At 46.1% G+C, this 25,019-nt stretch overlaps 1 long non-coding RNA gene across 2 annotated transcripts; it reads left to right on the top strand.

Annotated features, from left to right (window-relative positions):
- Positions 1–2,859: 2,859 nt before the first annotated feature.
- Positions 2,860–4,737, top strand: LOC116192590. Of its 2 annotated transcripts, none has more exons than XR_004154110.1 (3): positions 2,860–3,108; positions 3,301–3,411; positions 4,172–4,737. It is a non-coding gene; the product is annotated as an uncharacterized LOC116192590 (long non-coding RNA). The 2 variants fall into 2 exon arrangements; XR_004154109.1 differs by having other exon boundaries at positions 4,009–4,737.
- Positions 4,738–25,019: the final 20,282 nt, after the last annotated feature.

Here is a 25,019-nt window from a genome sequence, read left to right as displayed (position 1 = left end):
ATTTGTCAAGTTCTTGTCCATTTGTCCATCTCCATCTGCAATTTTATTTCACTGCTTTGGAACTTGCACTGGTTAGCATATGTTGGCACAAAAAAAAACTGTAAACCATATGCAATCTGTATAGCACCATGTTGGCAATATGTATAACATTGATTTCACTTCTTTGACTGTATAGCAAATGCAATGTGCATTGATTTCACTGCTGTGACTCTCTAGCAAATGCAATCTGTATAACACCATTGCACCAAAAAAACTGTAAACCATATGCAATCTGTACAGCACCATGTTGGCATTTAAATAAAAAAAAACTGTACAGCAAATGCAACTTGCAATCTGTATACCATATGGGACTTGCAATCAATATAACAACTTGCAATCTGTAAACCATATGCACAAAAGAACTTGCATTGCAGAAATGATGGAATACATATGCTATATACATTTGCCAATATTGAAAGTCACCGACTCACCAAAATGGTGGACAAAAAGCAAATATGGTCTAAAGCAAATGGCCGCAGATACATAAGGATAGTGCTGCCATTCATTAACAATTCTCTATACAAAATGCTATCAAAAGGCAATGGCCACAAATACTCCTAATATCACCAAAAGTATTCTCAAACCACAATATTCTCTATACAAAATGGACTACTTCTTTCGCTTCCTTGAATCCTTTTTTGGCTTGTTTGCTAGCTTCTTAGGTCTTCTTGGTGTTGAGTCAACATGAGCACTGGAGGGGCCACTAGCCAATTCTTGATACATGGATGGTGACATTCCCTGCAAAACACAAGCATAAGCACATCATTTCCTTACAAAACACACCACTAGAAGCACAAGCATAAGCACAACCACGAGCACATTTAGAACCACCAGCACAACCACAAGCACATCCACAACCACAAGTCCAAAGAGCATGCCACCAGCACAAGTACAGTAACATAAAAACAAACCCACCTGCACAATAATATTATGAACTAATGTGGTTGGTGCAATTGAATGCTGAGTCTGAGTTGGTGAAGTTGACGTTGCTGTACCATTGCCTGAATCATTTGTTGTTGGTTTTCTCCTCAATGGTCTGACCCCTAGCTTTTGAGGTCTTATTGGTACTGGATGAGGCATGGTAGGCTAAGATATGTTGTTTGCTTGTTGAGACATCATCACTGGCTGTTCTTCCCTAGCTGTTCTGTTCAGTGCATTGCAAGCTCTCCATGCATCTTCATCTTGTTCTTCATCTTCATTGTCATCTTCACTGTCATCTTCATCAGAAACTACAAATTGCTAAACTTGATTTGCAAGGTTTGCTACAACAATCTCTTCTTCATTTTGGATGAAGTAGAACTCGATTTCTCTCACATTTCTAATAGATGCATATAGTGTGTTAGCATCTTGATCTGTCTCAAAATCCCTCAGCCCTTCATGCACTTCTAAACCGAGAACCAACCACAAGATCTTCTTTGGTTTTCTATATCCATGCTCAACATATAAGTTATTAATGGTGGGTTTTGATACTAGGTCAATATCTACCTCCCCCCATACATCAATTTCTCCACCAACATATTGCACACGGAGTTCAGAGACAAACTCACCCCCATGGTGAAAAATCAATGTGTATAAGTTCTCATCCATTAGTATTGCTCTGAACAAAAAAAAAACAAAAAACAAAAAAACATTAGTATTGCTTCGAACCAAATGCAGTGAACCACAAAAGGTTGACGACAAGAAGAAAGGACCACAAAGAAAAAGTGACGACAACAACCAACAAGGGGACAACAACAGAGAGCAGTGAACACAAATGGGACGACAAAAAGGGACCACAGAGCAAAGAAAGACGAGTAAAAGACCGTGATGGGAGGAACAAAAGCATACAACAAAGTGGAAGTTTCCCACTGCCATTGGACAACATTTGCTTCACAACAGTATGGGACAACAACCAAAGTCGGCTTTTTGCCATCCCCAAATATTCCAATTGCAATTCAACAACAAAAAGTGAAAAGGGAAGGGAATTTTGACTGACCGATGCCAAAAAACGGAACGGAATCAACCCCAAATTGCTTCGATCGAGTATACTGCTGCCACAATTGAAATTTTCGCCTCTTCAATTTGCAAATAACAACAAACCGAAATCAAATTGTGCGACGATTACAACATTTGGGGCTCTCGGTTTGACCTAGAAACCCAAACGACACTGTCAGTGGTAATTTTGGCGGGAATGGCTTAACTTGGTTCATCGAGGAAGATGTTGCGCCTGATAGACGATAGTGGAAGACAATATGAACGAAAAGCAGAAAGGACACACGAAATTGATTACCCAGTTCGTCAGAAATTCTGACTACGTTTGGGGGTGCCGCCAAGCCAGGTATTCTACTATTTTTGAGTTAAGGTTACAAAAGATATAAGTTGCTACTTATAAAGGGAACAAACCCTAATTACATCACCAATGATGTAATCACAGTACTTCAGGCTCCATAACTCAACAGAAGACAACGACGCCGTTTTTGGCAATTTAGGAGGGTGGTTAACGGAGTTAGGTCCAGCTCATCCGCAACGTGAGATTTCCGTCACGGTTAGTACGCGCAAGAAGACAGCATGACTAAAACATCAGACGGAATGGAAATTGAGGGATGAAAACCATGGTAAAAATTTTTGAGGGACCAAACCCCTGACAATAGTATCTTTCTGGGACTAAAATCACTCTAAAAAAAATAATGGGATAAATTGCCACGGGCACTCTTAAAATGGACCTGCTTTATTACTTGAAGAAATACTGTCATACAGGCTTCTCGCTTCCACGAGCTCTCTTAAAATGCTGTGACACAGTCTTAAGACATTGCTTTTAGTAAAAATTTTGAATACTTTTCATTTATTTGTATGTCGCCATCCACTTTTTGTCCTCACTCTCTATCAATCTCTTCTACAACGGTACCCTCACCTCCGTGCCTCAACTCTTCTTATCGTTCTTCCTCTGCATATCGTAATCGCTTGGTGTGAATCGCCAAAACTATACTTTCCGCCATCAGGAGAATTCCTCTAGATTTGATTGAGGCATCTCTCTCGGGCGCAAGACTATCGATTGTAGCTGCTCTTTGTATGATGTTTTTATTTGGGATGGTAAGTCTTGATAATTAATGTTTAATTAAGTGAAAATGTTTTCCCAGTTTTTAGTTTGATGCAATTATCTGTTGTGGCTTCTATCTATGGCCGTAGCATTCATCTATCTTTTTGCTTTTGATGTTCTTTTGCATGTAACCTACTACTGCAGAGTGTCAAACCTAGTCACTAATACCTTTTTTTCCCTTTCAGAAATCATTTCTCGTAGGAGTTGAGTAATTATTTGGTTATCAGTACCTCCACATCTGTAATTGTCTACAAAAGTTCTTATGGGGACTTCCTTCAAGTTGTCTCGAATATCAGGTAGAATTTGATATCATATGTGTATATATGATTTATCAGTCTTTTTAGTTATATAGAAGCAATGGAATAGCTTCTTAGGCAATGATTTTTTTTTTTGACATGGAGGAATTGGAGGGAAAGGCAGGGGAGTTGATCGGATGGAACTTTTGGGAAAATTCTATATGAACTCCCCTCCCCTCCATTTCCCTCAATCGTGATACGGGCAAGTGCAGATTTATTCGATACAGGCTGTTTGTGTTCTGAAATTGTGTTAAGTGATATGTGACCATACTTTTAAATTATACGCAACCATATATTTGGAGAAATTGATGTAAAATTTTGAATATGTAAGTTTGTCTAGCTTTATAAGAAATATTTTACTCAGCAGTCTCTTCTAAACATTTTCTACAATAGACATGCTCAAAGCACATCCTTAAAAGTGCCATTGATTTCACACCTTAAATTAAAAATTTATTAGATTAGAATTGTACAAAGCTGGAATTCAATGATGTCTGAAATTGCCACAGTTTGATTGGAATTTGAAAATAAATCCAGTTGAAAAAAATTCTCGGTATGGAGACATTCCTTATTTTGCATTGGTTGGTGCTTCTTCATCAGGTGTCCTTCCAGGAAAAGAGCATAAGCATCAGTGAGAATCGTCTAAGTCCATTATATTTTTAAGTATCAAATTAATTCATTTTCTTATATTAGCTTTTGGGTTTTGCTTTTTTGGTGGATTCGGGTCCTAATATATGAGTACTTCTCTTCCTAATGTTTGCAGAAGAAGTTTCGGCAAACGGAACATCAACACTAAGATGATCATTGGAGGGATCTTTTATAAGTATATAAAAATAAATTAAATTAAATTAAATTAAGTGAGTATTGACAGCTCTATCGTTCTAATATAGATTCCATTTTTGAATTTATACAACATTAGTATAATTAATATGGAATGTGAAGAATTTTTTCAGCATAAAATCCGTTCACTGTGTTGTCCGGGGATTAGCCCATCTTTATTTGCAACAAATGGATGGAGTGAACAATCTTAAGAAGGTGTGGAGGTAAAGAGTACTGTCATTGTCACTCAATAAGTTCAGTAATTTATCTTGACTAACTTGTTTTGCCACTTCATCGAACATAAGTGAAATAGTAGAGCCAATAGAATAATTGACATGTAGCTCCAACGGAACCTAATTGAAGGACAATAAGATTGGAAATCAAATAAAGTAATTTTGAAAATGTTAGATTGTGAAGTATCTTGTTAGATAGGTATAGTTTCGGTGCGTTTGGATTTAGAGTTATAGTAATTTTGATTTTGATTGTGAAAAAGGACAAATGAGTTGAGATTATAAATTTGACTTGGGAAACGTGTGTTTTTATTGTGTAATGTGTTGAGTTAAAGTTAAAGTTAAAATTTTTGACTTGGAAAATATGTATTTTTGTTGTATAGTATGTTGAGTTAAAGTTAAAGTTAAAATCAAAGTGATTTTAACTTAAAAAACAAACAGGCCAGAATTCATGTTTTATTACCTTGAGTCTCAAAGTGAAAAAGCAAGCATAATCAATCTATGGTAGCTTGGTCATTAAATACTTCATTATACACAATGTTTTTAGTGGATTGTGCGTATCTCTCATCGTTCTCAACAGTCAGAATTTAAAGTCCTTCCCTTGATGCAACTATAGTCAAAGTGACATAAAGTTGACCACGATTGAATACTAGTTTCGGAAGATATAAGCCAACAGAACTCAATGATTGGCCTTGGCTTTTGTTAATTGTCATTGCATAGCATACCTTTATAGGAAGGAAGTGCTTCCTTCTCAAGACAAATGGCAATTTTGAGTCCTTTGATGTTAGAGTGATCCTTGGAATAAGCACTTTCGCTCCAACTTTTGTTCCCGTGATAATTTTAGCTTCTATAACCTAGTCTCCCATGTGCATTACTAATAGTCTAGTACTATTACAGGTACCTAGAATTGGGTTGATATTCCTCAAAAGCATTACGGAAGTCCCTTCCTTTAGTCAAAGGATATGATCAGGCAATCCCGAGTATGTGAGTCTATTAAGGAATTTGATCGGATACATGATTTCCTGCTCCGCAATATCTGCTACTGCCTTGCAAATGTCATCAGAACTTCTGTATTCTTTTATCGGTCCACTGGCCATATCAAATATGTAATCATTAATCTCATTGACATATTTATTCAAAGGACCCACATTGAAACATAACGAACTATGACTTTAACTATAGAACTTAAGTCTTGAAATCAATTCTTTAATCTTCGAGAACATCCAAAAGAGTCTCTTCTTTCATTGTTTGATCCTTCAACCTCAGTTAACCTATCAAAAATAAAGAATATTAGTATTAGTAAAATATGTAATATGTACTGCATTTCAAATTTGAAATTATTGCAAAATATTTCCGTACGTCAGCTTTCTCAGTTTCTTCTGTGGTCGATCTGGGGTTGTAATATTCAAAACTGGACTTTTCTTCGCAAAGTTTCTGGAAGATGCATTAACAGATGAACCTTCAGCAGGCCTAGCCGCCTTTTTCTCCTGTAAGTAGAGAAAATGTGTATTGAGGATTTCTGTATCATTATTATACATATTTGGTATTTAAATTTTTGTTACCTGTTTATGATCTGGAATCTTGAGAACTTCCTCTGCACAAACTTTATTTGATGTGGAACTTGGACTTCCCAAGTTTTCGAAGTAAGAGCTCATTTTTAATTGGAATACATGAGTGAAGCCAATAATTTTTAAGAAGCTGTGGAGGAAGCTAATAATGTTCAACATCCCCCCGATCGATGTTAGGATTCCCAATAGGATTAGATGAGGAGGCCCAGTAAGGATATGCCCATGTGGGGGCTCACACTGAAATGGTCCTGAACAACTCCCGCTCAGCTCGAAAGTCTGATGATCCCTGCTTCGGGGTGATTGAAAACTATGACTCGGGGACTTGCACCTATAGGTTGCACCCAGCCAGAGAAAACCGTAAGCCCCTCATATGAATTATTCCTTCGTGTGAAATCTTGTACCTGCTTGTTCATCCGCTTTTCTAGCATAAGGGTAGTCCTTAGGCATTTTGGGTTTATATCTTCCATTTTTTTGGGTACATATAAATTGTATAGGTGGGAAATAAACTTGTATATAACAATCGCTCTCACTCTCATCTCTTTAAATATCGCTCAAAGCATTACATGATTTTCAAAAACTTGGCTTGGAGAAATATTATCTAGATTCCCATGAACGATAAGCCGACTACGATTCTTTTCAAATACTTAAGACCCCGAGAGGTGACTCAATTAAGTGAGGGTATCTCTTACAAGGGGCAACCATTGTTTTTAGATGGATGCTATTATTGACACGCGTCGGGGTCATATATCCCTATAGGAACCCCGCCCACAACAGACAAGTATGTCTCGGGCAAAATAGGTGGGAACTCATAGGTACCGGGTGGCACTTGAGGCCCTCCTCAAATCGACAAAATTGATAATTTGGTCCCTGAAACACACACTTCACGGCAAGTTCGTCCCTGAAAGATTTTATGTGTACTAATTGGTCCGACGTTTGAAACGTTTGAACCAATTGGTCCTTCCATTCGAAACATTGTAGGTCCCTGACGGAAACGCCTTCTCCACACCATGAATTGCACAGTTAGTCGCCCCTGCTCGTCTTCTCGGTTTCCTGCTCGAAATTGCCCCAAATCGAGCAAACCCTGCCTTCTTCCGATTCAGTAGTGAACTTCCTCGAGCCACCGCAAGATTTCTGGTGGTTGTTTTTCGGTGAGAAGCCCGACTGCCGCTGTGTTCTGCTTCCTCATTCTACTGCCCGAACTTGCGGGTGTTCTGCTGCTCGAACTTGCGGTCATTCTGCTGTGTTCTGCTGCCCGAACTTGCGGTCATTTTGCTGTGTTGTTTTCGTGTGAAAGCCCGATTGTTGCAAATGAGGAGTGGGTAAGTTCAAATCCTGTTTTTGCGAGGTGTATGTTTCAGGGACCAAATTGTCAATTTTGTCGAGATAGAAGACAGGGAAGAGTGTTGGGTCTGCTATGTTGTTCGTGTTGGTGTTCGGTTTGTTTAATCCGACCACGACCAGACTTTGTCCGTAGCTCTTTAGGCTTTCGTGATTTAATCGTGATTTATCCGGAAGAATGAAAATGTACCAAGGGGCCTAAAGGGGCATTTAATTGATGGCTAATGATGAGCTACAAATTGCCTATATAAGGCACTTTCCCCATCAATATGTGCTATGGACCCTTGCGAAATCAGGCAGACAATCAAATTTTCGAATATATGATTCATTTTATCACCATCATGTTTGTGTGCAACAACTGATTTTAGGTAGATGCATAGTATTTGTCTGAGGGAGGGTGACTTCTTCCTCAAATTTTAGTCGGTACGTTGCAACTAAATCCGGAGTAACTAGGATCACCACATTTCTGGCCTGTGATTAGAGCATAAGGAATTATGGAGAGATGGGAATGTAGAAAGAAATATCCCAACACAAATATCACCTAACCCGGTTTTGAAATACCAGAGAACCCGAGAACTAGAAAAGAGCATCCATGAATCGCCTGATATAGTTCAATGCAATGACGTATCTCTAGTTTCTATGAAACTAGTCGTAGCAATGTTCTGATGCCTTGGCTATCGAAAGTCTGTTGATTGTCTGTGCATTCTACTTCTATGGAACTTAATCTGACTCTCATTTGCCTCTCTCTCTGTCTCGATTACTATCTATTTATGCTTTCTGTTTGGTATAATATTTATATTTACTATATTGTTTGGTTTTATGAAGGAATGATTATGATGTTGGGAGGATAATCTTGAAGGATATGATGTAAATAGGCTAGAGGATCAGTTTGAGTATGAAAGTACTGAACATGTTGATTCAGGGGTTTATTGGGATGAAGAATGTATATTTAATGACGATGCTGAAGGTCATTTGGGTGAAGAAGAAGAAGAGCATCTTGGTGATCGATCAAATTCTGAAAGTGGGGAGGAGATAGTTGTTATATTATCACTAACAACAGCGGATATGGTTATATCTAGTGACGAAGAGGAAGGCTGTATTTCAGAAAAGTTAGTGGACAAGTGTATCTCTGATGATGACAAGGGTGAAAAGGAATTGAAAAAGTGCCCCGAGTTTGATGAGAAGGCCACGTTAGGGGAGGTTCAATTACAGTTACACATGTTATTCCCAAACTTAACTATGTTCAAGAAAGTTGTGACAGATTATAACATAACAATAGGAAAGGTGTTCAAGTTTATGAAGAATGACAATGAAAGGGTTAGGGCAAAGTGTAGATCGGAAGGGTGCAAATAGGAGATCTTCTGTTCTTGGAGTAATGAGGTGAAAACTTTCAAAATAAAGAAGTTCGTGGAGCCACATACTTGTGCTAGGGAGTTCAAAAACAAGCAAGCTAATAAGAAGTGGTTGACTGCTCAACTTTTTGATGAATTAAGATCTTACTCGACAATGTCAGCACATGATGCTTTTGAGTTGTTTAAAAGGTATAGAGGTATTCATGTAGATGACTATAAGATATACAGAGCAATGAGAGAGGCCAGAAAAATTGTAGAGGGATCTAAGAGGTTGCAATATCAAAAATTGTGGGACTACTGTGAGGAACTTAGGAGGCGGAATCCTAATTCTACATTTGGTTTGACAGTACATAGACCTACTTTAGAGCTGCCACCAATATTTGATAGGTTATACATTTGCTTTAATGCAAATGTTCAGGGATTTAAAGAAGGATGCAGGCCCCTCATTGGACTGGATGTGTGTTTTCTAAAGGGGTATTATGGAGGACAGTTACTGTATGTTGTTGCTCAAGATGGCAATCAACATTTCTATGTGATTGCAGTAGCTGTTGTTGAGCAAGAAAGTACGGAAACATGGAGTTGGATTTTGAGAAATTTGCTTGGGGATATTGAACAGTACAGTGACAATGGTTGGAACTTTATATCAAATCAGCAGAATGTACTTATCAATTAACTATAATTTTTTAATATTGACTAAAACTAGAATATTATTTGACAATAAAGATTCTTGCAGGGTTTGAAATTGGCTTTGGAGGAATTTTGTCCTGGTACTCCACATAAAAATTGTGTATTGCACATATGGAGGAACTTCTATAGCAAATTCAATAACATGGACCTAACCAAGCAACTATGGAAATGTGCAAGAGGTACTGTTAACTCCCCATTTTGGCCCACCGGCTCTCGACACGAGGACTCTCGGTCGAAGCTCGGATTACTATTCATGACCCGACAATCGGAGGTGAACGCGCGGACGTGGGAGCGTGGACTACAGAAGGGAAGCAGGGTCCTCCAAAAGGCTCAGAAGGGCAATCAAAAGAGCAGATAAACAACGAGCCCCGAAGCAACAGAAGCTGGCACTGTGACACTATTCATCACCGGATCACCGAAGCGTCAGAAGGTATCCAATATGGGACTCTAAAAATCCCTCTTGGTGCCAAAATGACCAACGGCACATCCGGGCGCATTTCAGAAGCATCCCGCTTGAGCCGAGGCATTCCCGAACATTCACAGACGCCTTCCTAACAAGGCTCCCGGAGCGCCCGATCCACGAACGAGCAAACGACAGTCGAAAACAGGCCTGTACATGCCCTAGGACCACCAAGGCCATGGAACAAGTTTCAGATTACCTTTCGAAATTTGGCTTGGTCTCCCGAGTAGGTCCCGACTCGGAAAATGGGCCCTTTTTGATAGATTCTAATGCTCAGGGCTTATTCGGTGGAAAGTTGACGTCCGAGCTTTGCACCACCCACTCCCAGCAAACCCTGGGGTCTAGGAAATCATATTGGCTCGAACTAAGCGGAACATGCCGACCTCCCGAGTGACGTTTCAATGGTCACGAACGCCTCTCGGCAAGTCTTCGGGGCACCTTCTTGGCAAACTAAGACCATAGCGGTCTCCGAACGCCTCGGAGCATTCGGGAAGCACTGAGAGAACCCCAGTCACGGATCCCTAGTTCACCTCTAGCAAATGGTCTTCGGTCAGAGATGTCGTGCCAACGGTGCCGTATGAGACGAAAAGCATACCGAGGCGGACGATACAATGCATGCAGGAGCGATTGAACAACGGGGACGAACAACCTCGCCCTGATCATCCAAACGAGGCAAAACCGGCTCTCTAGGTGCCAAGTCACCCGAACATTCGTTCACACGAAGTATGGTGATATTGGGCTCATTTAAATTCCCTTCATGCAAGCATTCCAAATTCATCAATTAATCGGACCTCGAAGATTGGACGCGCAATCAATTGAGCCTTGAGCTTCTCCCGGCTTTCCTCCTAGTCAAATGGGACCCACAGCTCAACCAAGCCAAGCCTCCAAGCCACGGGTCAAACCCAAGCCACCGCCCAACCGCCCCAAGCCACGGCTAAATCCCCATTGGCCGGCGGCTCAAACCCCAAGCCTCTTCCCTCCACCACACAATTTGAAATATCTTCTTACACACTTACATCCATCACCTCCCATCACCTCCCATCACTTCTCTTCTTACTTCCTCTATACTCTAAATGACATAAACCCCACCCTAATCATCATTCAAATTTCGGCAGCCCTTTTCCCCCCTTAAGCCGTACTTAACTTCACTTAATCACACCATTAGTCATCCCTATAAGTTCCCATCCATCATTAAGCTTAATAACTTTTTCATTCTCACTCTCTCTCAAGCCAACTTCTCTCTAAAATCCTCTCAAACCCCAGCCCTCTTCCTCATTTCGTCCAACCCATCCCAAGGCCGAAACCGGCCAAAACCGACGGAAAACCACCCGGTATTCCGAGCACCACCCGACCCGACTTAAGCCAAACACAACCAAACTTCATATCCTACATATTTCCCACCCTCTAAGTCCATTCCCGAGCTCAGATTTTCCATTTGAAGCCCCCAACATCACATTCCAGCCGTGAGAACCATCGGGTCCCGAGAGCTCCCCGCCGGGCGCATCCAACTTCTACAATGTGCCATCTCTTCCCACGACTTCGGCAAGTCGTGCCATCACATTCAAAGGGTTCCTCATAACCCTCACTCTCCCCCGTGAAGAGGTGGTCACGGTCCGAGAGCCCTTCAATCGTGCACAACCTCCGTTCTACTTCCTCCTTCTTACCGGGTCCCGTTAACTTTTTACTGAGTTTTCTCTCACTATTTCGGGTTTGTCCAGGCCTTGGCACGTTCGGGAATGTCCACGAACGTCTAGGTTCGTCTCTTAGGAGTCCAAGGAGCCCGATCTTGCACCGTGCCGCGGTCGGAGTCGTCGTGGCGACCTCATTTTCTTCGAGTTGCCACTGTCGCTGCTCTCGGGTGTCCGCTGCCCATCACGTCCAGCCGGGTCACCCGACCCTCGGGTGTCTTACGCGTTCATTTGTGTAAATGAGATCATGTCAAAATTGACTTAATGGAATATGTGTTATCCTCGTGTGCACGTTACTTGATGCATGCAAGGATCGGTTAAAGGTGATACAAGAGACCCATCGACACTCACATTGGGTCGAGGGGCATTCGGCTGATTACCCTTAGGGATTGGCCGAATTCCTCGAGTCCCCTTTGAGTGAGGGTTGGCCTCTTCTACCATTTTAAAGCCGATTCTTGGAATTGTTTGTGATTATGTTCCTCTTTAATTGTTGACAAAAATGCAAATTACTTGTTCGGCACGTTAGATTCGGACAATTACCAATCAAAACCATAACCGCGATGTGGAATGATAATCACCGAAGAATTTCACAAATGGGAGAAACGGGACGCACCATTCGATTAATTAAATCATTTGAATCCAAAAGAATTGGATAAATTGATCATTAACTCGTAAACGTATCGATGGTTCACGGAACGGCGAAAATGCCATTTTCCTTATAAAGCTCACAATTTTAAAACACCGAGACGTGTAACACGAGTAGAATCGGAGTCTAGCGAGTACTCACGCACTATGACTCGAGTCCGGGCCCAATTTGAGGCGGCTTGAGTCGAGACGCGCGAGTTCTTTTTAGACCTCCTCGTGTCACACGATCTTTAACTTGTATATGAACACCACATGTTTTACCACTCAAGGGCATAGTTGTCATTCCGTGATTCACCGATATCCTAGGCATTAGGGAGTCGGAAACACCTCGATCTATGGGCGGAAAGGGGCGGCCCGTTCGGGTGCGAGTTTCATTCGTACGGCCCATTCCGTCCACTTTCGGTGTTTCCATCTCCCTATTGTAGATTCGGTGGTGGGCATTTTCATTTCCATTGCAAAACACGAAAAACAGGATTAATCATGCATCTGACTTAATCAAATATTAGATAATGGATAGGTGGAATGCTAGGTTCCAATCTAGAGTCAAAAATACAAGTTTGGCTAATTCGGTGAAACCATAGTGACACATCATTGAATAAAGTTTTAAAATAAATTCACATATGTAATCGGCCTAGAACCATAATCCAGCCCACCTCTTTGTTTGCCTAGGTTAGATACATTGTTTGTTAATCAACCCCGATTAATAACTGATTAAATCACGTATATTCGACTTAACATACAACTTGTCTGCATTTATCTGTATTTGTCAGTTTTTGTCTGTTCTTCATCATTTTTATCAGTTTTCTTCTGTTTTCCATTTGCTTTTGCTGATTTGTTGCGGTTCGGGCCCGAACCCATAGGTTACGTAATACACAGGGTCCAACGCCCCAAATCACCGAACACGAGGTCCAACGCCTCCTAACTCACTGAGCGCGTGCAACCCAAGTGCGGAATGGAATCTAGCCTTGAGTCACCATCACATCCTGAGTATGGCCTATGTGGAAGGCAATTTGGATTGGATGTGTGAAACGTGTTTAGATATCACCCGGGAGCTCGATCGGCCCAACGGTTACAGTGAGAACTAATCGGTTCTCCTGCAAACCGTCGGTTCGATTGGACCCGACCCCCTGCTCCTTGAGCCCGCGTTGCCTTAATTTATTTATCGATCATTTAAAACACACGGTGAGCCGGAGCGAAATATTGGCCCAATGCAAACCGATCGTGATCCATTTACTTTAATCAGTTGTACTTTGTAATTATTCGAGTGTACATTGCAAAGATCTTATTTGTACATCTATTCATTCATTTGTAAGGATCCCCGATCGGCAAGCGAGAGGTCTGAGTATCGAACCGGTCAAGTTGGTCTATTAATACCTAGAGACGAGTAAGCCCGAATACTCGCGGTTTCGGTTCACGCAGGGAGTTGACCGTCGTGGTTTGACGAACTATAAACGTTAGGATAGTGAACTGATTCCTCGACGCACAAGCTTACTCATCTTTCAGGTTCTTGGCTCAACTTGATCAATTCATCGACTTTACGGCGTCAAAACGGGCGAGTCAAGTGCAACCCTAAATCACGCGATAAATAAACAAAACGACAAGCCTAGCAAATTAGAATACCGAAAGGGCGTGCGGGATATGGGCCCGCACGTAATAGAAACCCTGAATTCGGAACCTCGGGTTCCGTATGACCATTGCCTTAGCATTTAGGTGTACCCCGTACCGCTAGACCCGGGCGACTTAACGGCCCTCGACCTACGGGTCGAAAACAGTAAGTGGAGACTCCTTCTCACGCGTGTCCGTCGCGCATCCCCACGAGAAGGTGGATACTCCCAAGCTGCGTTGCATAGGCGTGTGCATACGTACCCCGACGAGATGAAATTCGGGTGCGCACAGCTTGGCGACTCCACTGGGGACATCTAGAGGGTTCGGGCTCGATTCCGTTTGCTTGCTTGCATGTTTATTTATCGCTTTCCGTATATTTATCTTAAGTGCATTTATTTCGCGCATTTACTTTACGCATTTGTATCGCATCATTCTAGCGGGTTTCTAGGTACCTTATCCGAAACCCCACGGGCACCAAAATAGGAAGCTAGGTTAGTCAGAGGTTCCGAGTATGGGAACGGATCGAGTCGGCTATGCCACCGAACCGGCCCCCAAAGATCCTCGCTCGATTTCAAGGAATTCACACCCTTGTATCGGGAGCCCCCATCCCTAGTTAGCGGTTCTCCCAATAGCACCGGAAACCATGCATACACAGGGACCATCATGCTGGACTAATCTTTGCCTCCATACCGCCAACCGACCCCAAAATCAAGTCGTTGAGTCGGCCCGTAGTTTTTTTTTAAGACGGGCTTTTTGTTGTTTTCTTTGAGAAAGAGTGATGTATACTGTAAAGAACACAGTTATAGTTTATCTTTCCGCACTGCATGCTTATTTCCAAAAACGACTTAGGACATTACATTGGTTTGATTCTTAAGACGTTGAGTTGACATCTCCTCCATTTAGGTAAGGATGGACCGCCCGGCTCCTGGCCTCAAGCTCGAAGCAATCACACCGCCTAGGCAAGAAATCATGCGCATTTGGAGGACACTCCGCCCGGTGGATCGCGCCTTCATTCAAGGCATCATCGGAGACGTGGTTATGCTCACTGAAACTTCGGTGGATTGGATCTTCCTAAGGACCGCCACCGAATTCTGGGACCTCCAACATGCAGTGTTCAACTTCCAGGGAACAGAGTTGGCACCCACAATCGAAGAATATATGGCGCTCATTCAGAAGCCCACGCCCACCACCCAAGGCATCTTTGTGCCCAACCCGTTCGCAGTAATTCAAAGCCAACTCTCCACCCTCCTCGGCATACTCGTCCAAGAGGTCCACCAAGAACTTCATCAAGGATGGGATCACGGCGTCAGGATCGCATGGCTTTCAGACTGGACGCTTCTTCGTGCATTGACACCCTCGACGGAGTCCTATCAGCGCGACGCATATCACGGGTTCCTGCTCTTGATCTTCGGCACCCTCCTGTTCCCATACGCGCCAAACCTCATCCTGGCGGCCCCATGATCACGGGGTGTCTCGGAATAGTGGGAGTCCCTCTTCTCAGCCACTTGGGAAGCACGCTCATATTCCCCGATCGGGTAATCAGACAACTCGGCGGCCTACAGGACATTCCCACCGAGGCAGACCGCCTACCCTACCGCATCCAATGGGCCGACTCCACATCCACGGCCCCCGCAAGATTCCTGCAGATCCGAGAGCTTCACCGTCAATGGGACGCTAGCACTATACAACGTCTTTACTTCCCCGAGCATCCTACCGACGAAGAGCGAGCACTTTCCGCCACATCAGCATACGTGGCTCAGTTTTATTCACAAGGGCCGACGTCGCCGCAGCGGTCCCAGACCGCCCTGATGCCCCGAGCCACACCTACATCCGCCCTGGAAGCCGAAAGCTCCACTCAAGCGGCCATGCGCGCAAAACTACATTCCATCAGGGAGGAGCGAGATAGACTCCGTTGCGAGCTTGTTGACTCTCGTACCGAAGTCGGGGACTACAGGGAGCTCCAGACGGAGCTAGCTCGAGCACGCGTCACAATCTTAGACCGGGAGATGGCCCGCCTAAGCGCTACGTTAGACCGAACGCGGGCAAGGGCGCGCAGAGCCCCCATCCCTAGGATTAGCGGACGCCCTCATTTTGCCCTCGCTCGGACCTACGCTGCTCTCAGCCGGCCATCGAGCGCAAAGGGATGTTGGCCTATGTTTATGTTCCTTTTTCTTCCGTGTGCTGTACTTTATAAAACTATGGAACTCGAATCAAACCATTATAATGACATTAGCGTTTTGAAACTCATGCATCTCATGCATCCTGTCCTTTCATTTATTCCGCACTTGTTCTTTCAAAATGTCGACGTCACGCTTACATACTCTTGGAATTTAGGTAACCACAATTGACGTTGCACCGTTACCCGACTCGTCAACGTGTTAGGATGACGGAATAAAACCGAATTGATATCTCCGAGGAAGTCAATCCACCAGCCCTGGCTCATTCTCAGTCGCTCCCGACACATGCTCCGCCGCCTCCAACTCCCGCGGGCGTATCACCGGCGTATTCGGGCGCCCCTTCGATGCATCTCCCACCTCCAACATCTTTAGGGGCACCCCTTCCACGAGTCCTACCGGCATCATCCACCTCCGACGACCACGCTCGCATCGCGGCACTCGAGGGCACAGTTAACCAATTAGCTGCCAGCATGACTACCAACATGGCCGAACTATTTGCCCTACTCAGAGGACTGAATCACGCATCCTCGAGCTCCAAGCCTCCTTCGGGACAAGGGCCAACAGTCGACCCGACCTCTTGAATTCCACCGACACAAGCCCCGGAGAATGCGGATGCTCCCGCCCTGCCAACAACGCACACGTCCACGGTTCACCCGTTCACCAGCCCCTTTCTGCCGCCACCGGCCCCCACGGTCGTCCCTCTTCCACCGGCAACATTCTTATCTTTAGATCAGGTCTTGTCCGCGCCACCACAGGTCTCCATACCGGCCCCAGCCGTAGTCTATACCGTCCCTCCACCGATGGTTTTTCTGGCGTCAAGCGTACCTGCTCCAGCTCACCTTCAAGCCGCAGAACTTCGTCCCTACCCGTCTCTACAACCCCACGTTAGCCTCCCCTACCAAGCACCGCTTCCTATAAATACCACCTTCCTCGAACCGAGCACACCAACTCACGCGGCCTAATTTGCTTCACCGACGTACTTTCTCCCTGAGGTTGACGCTGAGCAGGAACGTAGACTCAAGAGAATGGAAGAAACAATACGAGCCTTGCAGGCAAACGAGACTCGACCCAACGCAAGCTATGGTGACTGTAGTCTTTTCCTGGACATGCGGCTACCCTTGAAAGTTAGGATCCCGGAGTTCAAGACCTACGAAGGCACGACAGATCCGCGACAACACCTCCGTCATTACCGAGGGAAGATGCTACAGTATTGGGATTGCGAGGAATTCGTCATCCACTCATTTCAAGACAGTTTGTCGGGATCAGCTCTTGATTGGTTCAAGTCACTAAAGGCCGAGGATATTCCGACGTGGGCAGACCTTTCCCGGAAATTTATCGACCAGTACTAGTACTGTGCGGAAACGCCTCCGACCCTCTTGGAATTGAGCATGAAGGAGATGGCGTAGGGCCAAAGGTTCGAGGAATACGCTACCAAATGGCGTGCCCAAGCGGCGAAGCACATCCCTCCAATTAGCGAGGTACAACAGATCCAGTTGTTCTACTCCACACTGAGGGGAGTATATTATTCGCACTTATTGGCCCACACTTCTTCATTCTCCAACCTCATCGAGGCCGGGAAAAAGCTCGACTTGGGAATCAAACTCGGCAGGATGGAGGGCCCCACCAGTAAAGGAGAAGAGTCCTCAAAGAAGGCCTCTGTGACGACGACGTCTTCCAGCGGAAGGAGAGGGAAAGAGATTTCAGTTAACGCCGTTAATCCAGCGCATACGACGCCCCAGCAATACTCGGTGAATTTCACGACCGCACCAACTGCCGCTCCTGCCTACTTCCCCCCACCTCCACAGCACCAACCTCAATCGATTTATTACTCGGCTGCACCGGTTCCGCCACCAATGACCTCACAACCATTCGTGCACCACTACACACTTACACCGACTCCGTCCCCTCAACCTAGGCCCCCGGTGTCGAGAGCCCCTCCACTGGCGCAGCAGAGTCCTGCTTCACAAGGTCCACAGGTCGGCGTCACGCAATACCGATCTCGCAAGCAGTACACACCTCTACCTGCTCCCCTTTCTCCACATATATCGACAACTCCTTGCGGGCAATCAGATTCAGCCGATATCCCCGGGCCCGAACTTTGACCCGACCACTCAAGATCAGTCTAAACACTGCGAATATCATCAAGGTGCGCCGGGGCATACTCTCGATAATTGTTGGAGGTTGCGAGACGAGATTCAAAAAAGGATCGACAACAACAGGCTCACCTTTAATGCCGTCAGGCCCCCAAATGTGCAGGCCAACCCCCTCTTTGATCACAGGTCGAGTTCGGGATCCTCTATAAACATGATCACTATATGCACCTTGGGGGAGGACGCGAACGCACAAGACAATCCCCTTCCCTTCGTGATCGACTATACCCTTGAAAAACCCACGGTCGGATTCGCAGGGCACATGGCCTCGCCGGCCCCTTTCGTCGTAGATATCCCCACTCGAGAACCCTACTCGGACAACAAGGTCCCCTGGACCTACGAAGGAGGCATCGGGGGCATCGAGCAACAATTCAGCGTCATGGGTGTGACACGTTCGGGACGAGTATATGAGAATCCGGTAATCATAGACAAAGGGAAGGCATCCACCGCTGAAGTTGGGGTAGTACCCGAAAGCACGCCTTTTCCATCCAAGAGGGTAACCGAAGAGAAAGCGGAAGCATTCATGAAGATCATAAAGGCGAGCGAATACAAAGTAGTCGAGCAAATGGCCAAGTCCCCGGCCCACATCTCACTACTCGCTCTCCTCTTCAGTTCGGAACCTCACCGAGAGGCCCTCCTACGGGTACTAACCACGGCACAAGTCCCAAAAAAAACACCCCCGGATAGGATAGAGGAGACTGTCGGTTCCATCTTTTCCAACACCATCTCGTTCTCGGACGACGAGCTCCCATCTGAGAGTTGGACACATTCGCGGGCATTACACATTGTCTGCAAATGTAACAACTACATCATTGGCCGGGTCATGATTGATAATGGTTCCGCGCTCAACGATTGCCCAGTAACCACCTTGAAGCAGATGAATGTGGACCTCAACGGCGTCCGCCCGAGCGAAACAGCGGTCCGAGCCTTTGACGGCTCACAAAGAGAGGCGAATGAAGAAATCGACTTTCTCATAGACGTTGGCCCATGCTCGTTCAGCATCACGTTCCAGGTGCTCGATACCCCGAACGCATTCAGCCTATTGCTCGGAAGGCCTTGGATCCACTCGGCCGGCGCCGTCCCCTCTTCTCTGCACCAAAGGTTGAAATTTATCGTCGAAGAGAAGCTCATCACGGTAAAAGGAGAAGAAGACTATGCCATCTACAAAGAGACGGCGGTGCCCTACATTAGTGTTGGGGATGATGAAAACCTCCCGTTCCATTCATTCGAAACTATCTCCTTCATTCGAGACTATGGAAAAATCGGCCCGTTCCGCGCTGATCCCATGATAGGGAAGGTTTTATTACGCCACAATTACATCCCCAGCGCAGACCTCGAGGCACGCGGACAGGGGATCAACCGCCCTATTGAGGTCGAAGAATATAAGAATAGGAGAGGACTCGGCTTTCGCCGCTCCTGCCATGAGATCATCGAGGCCCGCAAGGGCAATCACCTCCACGGCCTTGCCACACACTATGGGAAGCTCAACAGGGGCATCCCAGTTCCCCCGCTATCCCACTTCTTTCCCGGACCTCCACACATCATCGGGGGCACCCTTGACGGCCCTTCCTCGGACTCCGACGACACTCCTGTCGCTCTGTCAACCGTGTACGCCTTCACCGAGGAGATTCCTTCATGGGTTCACATCCGCCTGGTGCAGGAAAATGAGGGGCTTGACAACTGGACCTCAGTCCCGCGCTACTCGGCTGTGATTGCCGATATGTAAGGCTTATCTATGTACAAGATGTTTCCCGCGTGTCGGCATAGCCATGGGCCACACGACGGAAGATGGATCTCTATCATGGCTCCATGTTCATATTATTAATGAAATCCCTACATGCATTTTTGAACTCCCATGCATTTCATCTCCTTTTCCTATTCTTTTATTCGCAGCGCTCTAAATTTTCTAAGACGATTCTTTCGAATTTCCAGGCTCCACTCGAATCCAAATCTCCGACACTTCGATTCGAACCCATTCGAAGAGCGTCTCGGTGAGCCCCAACTCGTATACTTCGGGGAAGGGCTTCCCGAGGATGGTCAAGTGCCCGAGATAGAAGAGAGTTTGCGTCGCCTCGAGGACCATCAAATCACCTCGGTTGAGCCAACAGAGGAGATCAACGTGGGTATCGAAGAAGAATCCCGCACTTTGAAAATTGGGACAGCCCTTGACCCTGCGCAACGAGCCCGGATGATCGACTTCCTAAGGGAATACCAAGAGGTCTTCGCCTGGTCCTATGCTGATATGCCCGGCTTAGACCCTTCAATAGTCAAACACTTCCTTCCACTTGACACTGAGAAGTTCCCGCCCAAGCGGCAACAGTTACGACGACAGCGGGCTAGCCTTCTCCTCCGTATCAAAGAAGAGGTCGTCAAACAGATCAACGCGGGGTTCCTCGAAGTCTGCAACTATTCCGAGTGGGTGGCAAATATTGTGCCAGTGGAAAAAAAGGACGGAAGAGTCCGAGTCTGCGTCGACTACCGAGACCTCAACAAGGCCAGCCCTTAGGACAATTTCTCCCTGCCACACATTGACGTCCTAGTCGACAATACGGCACGCCACGCTTAGTTCTCTTTCATGGACGGCTTCTCTAGATACAATCAAATTCGGATGGCCGAAGAGGACAAAGTCAAGACGACGTTCACCACGATGTAGGGAACTTTTTGCTACCGCGTTATGCCTTTCGGCATAAAAAATGCAGAGGCAACTTATCAGAGGGCTATGGTCACATTATTCCACGACATGATGCACAAGGAAGTCGAAGTCTATGTCGACAATATGATCGCTAAGTCCAAAGAAGGAGAAGACCACCTTGTCAACCTGAAGTGCCTTTTTGACTGCTTAAAAGAGTACAATCTCCGACTCAATCCGGCAAAATGCACATTCGGTGCCCGATCAGGAAAGCTGCTAGGATTCGTAGTCAACGAGCGCGGTATCGAGGTGGATCCGGACAAAGTTAAGGCAATCAAAGAGCTTCCCCCGCCATTAACGGTTCGAGAGGTGCGCGGCTTCTTGGGACGGTTGAACTACATCGTGCGCTTCATCGCAAACCTGACAGATAAGTGTCAGCCGCTCTTTCGCTTGCTCCGCAAAAATGCAGCGATTGAATGGGACCATGAATGTCAGAATGCCTTCGACACCATCAAGGCCTACTTAATTCAACTGCCGGTACTAGTCCCACCTATGCCGAATCATCCCCTCATTTTATACCTCACAGTACGCCGGCAATCCTTAGGGTGCATGCTAGGGCAAGAAGACAGGTCGACACGCACAGAAAGGGCGATATATTACTTAAGCAAGAAGTTTACCGAAGGGGAATCTAATTATCCGGAGATTGAGAAAATGTGCTGTGCGTTAGTATGGGTCATGCAAAGGTTCCGACAGTACACGCTTTATCACACAATTCGCTTGTTGTCAAAAGCGGACCCCCTGCGGTATTTACTCGATAACCCGTCCTCCATGAGGAACATCGCAAAATGGCGCTGTCAACTGACGGAATACGACATAGAGTACGTGTCCTGCACGTCTGTCAAAGGGCAAGCAATTGCCGACCACCTAGCAGAATTCCCGATTAACGACGACACGCCGATAAACGCGGACTTCCCAGATGAAGGAATCCTCCAAGTAGATGAAGAGAAGGATGAGCCAACATGGAAGATGTACTTCGACGGGGCGGTCAATTCCATGGGGTCCGGAGTTGGGGCAGTGCTGATATCCCCGGATGGACGTCATTATCCGGTCGCCGCAAAAGTGGATTTCTCTTGTACCAATAACGTGGCCGAGTACGAGGCATGCATTCTCGGCTTGCAAGCGGCAATCGACTTCAGGGTGAAGGAGTTAGAAGTATTCGGCGACTCCATGCTCATAATCTTCCAGACACTGGGGCAATGGAAGACAAAGGACGCAAAGTTAGTCCCGTACCATGAGTACCTCGAGGAATTAGCGAAAAGTTTTGAGAAGATCTCATTCACCTACACTCCAAGCGCAAAGAACCAGTTCGCGGACGCGCTCGCAACACTCGCATCTATGGCAAGCATCGCAAAGGGGAACATCATCGAACCCCTCGAGATCGAAGTTGCCAAAGGCCCGGCCTATTGTTACGCGATCAAAGCAACCGATGCTAAACCATGGTATGAGGACATCAAGGATTTCCTGCAAACGGGTCAATTTCCTCCTTTCGCCAATCGCCGCGACCGAAAGACGCTTAGATGACTCGCGGTGCACTACTTCCTAAGCGGCGAGACACTCTACCAACGATCCTTTGACGCCACGTTGCTCAGGTGCATCGACGTACATGAATCGCGACGCCTCATGGAGGAGGTGCACGGAGGGAATTGCGGGCCCCATATGAATGGGCTCATGCTCGCCAAGAAGCTCATGCGCTTGGGCTACTACTGGTCCACCATGGAAACCGACTGCGTAAAGCACGTCAGACACTGTCACCGGTGCTAAGTCTACGCTGATCAAATCAAAGCGCCCCCTAATGAACTACGTCCTATGACAGCCCCATGGCCTTTTTCAATGTGGGGAATGGACGTAATCGGCCCGATCAACCCTAAGGCATCCAATGGACACCTCTTCATCTTGGTGGCGATCGATTACTTTACCAAATTGATTGAAGCTATAACGCTCGCATCGGTCACTGTGATAGCCGTGGCCCGTTTCCTCAAGCGCGACGTAATTGCCCGTTACGGGGTTCCTGCGACAATCATCACGGATAACGCCAAAAACCTGAACAACAAGGTTATTGACGAGCTCTGTGCACAATTCAAAATCCAACACCGCAACTCCACCCCATATCGTCCCCAAATGAACGGTGCGGTGGAAGCGGCGAATAAGAACATCAAGAAGATCATCGAAAATATGACGGTGAACTACAAGGATTAGCACGAGATGCTTCCCTATGCACTCTTGGCGTACCGAACATCCATACGTACTTCAACTAGGGCAACTCCATACTCCTTGGTCTATGGCATGGAAGCGGTCCTCCCGATCATGATGGAAATCCCTTCCATGAGGATCCTTGCCAAGGCCGAACTTGAGGAAGCGGAATGGGCAAGACAACGCGACGAGCAATTAAACCTCATTGACGAGAAGAGACTGAAAGCACTATGCCACGGACAGTGCTACCAACAGAGGATGGCTCGAGCATTCAACGCAAAGGTCCGTCACTGAGAGTTCAGTCCCGGTATCCTCGTCTTGAGGAAGGTCTTACACGTCGCGCCTGATTCTCGAGGGAAGTTCTCGTACAGATACGACGGTCCCTTCGTCGTTAAAGAGATTTTCTTCGGGGGAGCAATCATTTTGAGCGACATGGACGGCGCCGAAAACGCGCTTCCGGTCAACGTTGACGCCATCAAGAAGTATTATCGCTGACCACTCGTGTTTGCCTTTTGTTTGCCGGGCCTCGCACCCGTTTCGTTTTTAAAATATTTCCATTCATTTATACGTACACCGACTCCCGCCATTTTCCCCATCGCAAAACCTTCTTGAGAGAAAAGGAATGATTTTCCTGCTAGGTCGAAAACCTCCTCGAGGCGACCTAGGCAAAAGCTAGGGAACGAGTGGCACGACTTAAAATCCCGCAAATGGGAGTCGTGGCAAAAGGAGAGCATAAATCACTTTCTCGCTAGGTCGAAAACCCTCGGAGGGCGGCCTAGACAAAAGTTAGAGGAACCGAGAGGTGCAATCGAACCCAAACACGGGTAATCGTAGCAAAAGGTGAGCATTCACGAGAGAAAAGTTAATAAAAAAATACCCCGCTAGGCCATCACGCATCTTGCGACCTAGGCAAAAGTTAGGGGGGGCAATTGTCAGCTCGGCCACGAAAGAAGAGCGACACTCCTCGTGAAGCTACAATGAGTAGTGGTTCGGCGGCCTGCGACGCACGCAAACTCTCTCCGATTCTCCGAGCCCAGGACTCACATCGAAATGGGATCGAATCGTTGTATCCTTGATTTGGAGGATTCCAAAAGATTCCTCCCTTTACCTGTACATACATTTCATGGGTTATGCCCGTCCCTCCAATGGCCTTTCTGCTTCAGGGACACGGCCGCCCTCCAATGGTCACCAATATCACATCCCCGATACGTCTTTACATAGATTCCTCTTACACGTCGTAGACTCAGCGATCTCGCGCAGCTGACACCCTTTGTAGGCTTTCTTTTTTTCCTACGTACAGGAGCAATCGGGAATCCCAAAGGATGCTCCCCGCTGACGGACTCATATCTGCCTCACGCGACAGGTCGTGCTCTCGATGCGCTGGAAACCGTCGAGGGATGCACCATACTGTCAAACCACCGACGTCCAAAGAAGGGCAAGCGATGGGAGATCATTATCAGTCGCCGCGCGTAATGCGGCCCAGGCCCAAGGCCAAGCGAACCATATCACATGGCGCTTTCGGGTCCATCCCGGTTTAAAATTCCTGTTCGGGTCCATCCCGGTTTAAAATTCCTGCTCGGGTCCATCCCGGTTTAAAATTCCTGTTCGGGTCCATCCCCGTTTAAAACTCCCGTTTCGGTTCCATCCCGGTTTAAAATCCCTGTTTGGGTCCATCCCGGTTTAAATTCCTGTTTCGGGTCCGTCCCGGTTTAAATTCTTGTTCGGGTCTATCCCGGATTAAAATTCCCGTTCGGGTCCATCCCAGTTTAAAATTCCTGTTTCGGGTCCATCTCGGTTTAAATTCCTGTTTGGGTCCATCCCGGTTTGAAATTCCTGTTTCGGGTCCATCTCAGTTTAAATTCATGTTCGGGTCCATCCCGGTTTAAATTCCTGGTTCGGGTCCATCCCGGTTTAAAATTCCTGTTCGGGTCCATCCCGGTTTAAAGTAAATACCAAGTTCAGCAGCAGACTTCCGAGATAAGTAAATACCAAGTTCAGCCGCAAACTTCAGAG

Source organism: Punica granatum, chromosome 1 (genome assembly GCF_007655135.1).
Source record: "Punica granatum isolate Tunisia-2019 chromosome 1, ASM765513v2, whole genome shotgun sequence".
NCBI classification, from domain to species: Eukaryota; Viridiplantae; Streptophyta; class Magnoliopsida; order Myrtales; family Lythraceae; genus Punica; species Punica granatum.
This window is presented reverse-complemented; position numbering and strand designations above follow the sequence as displayed.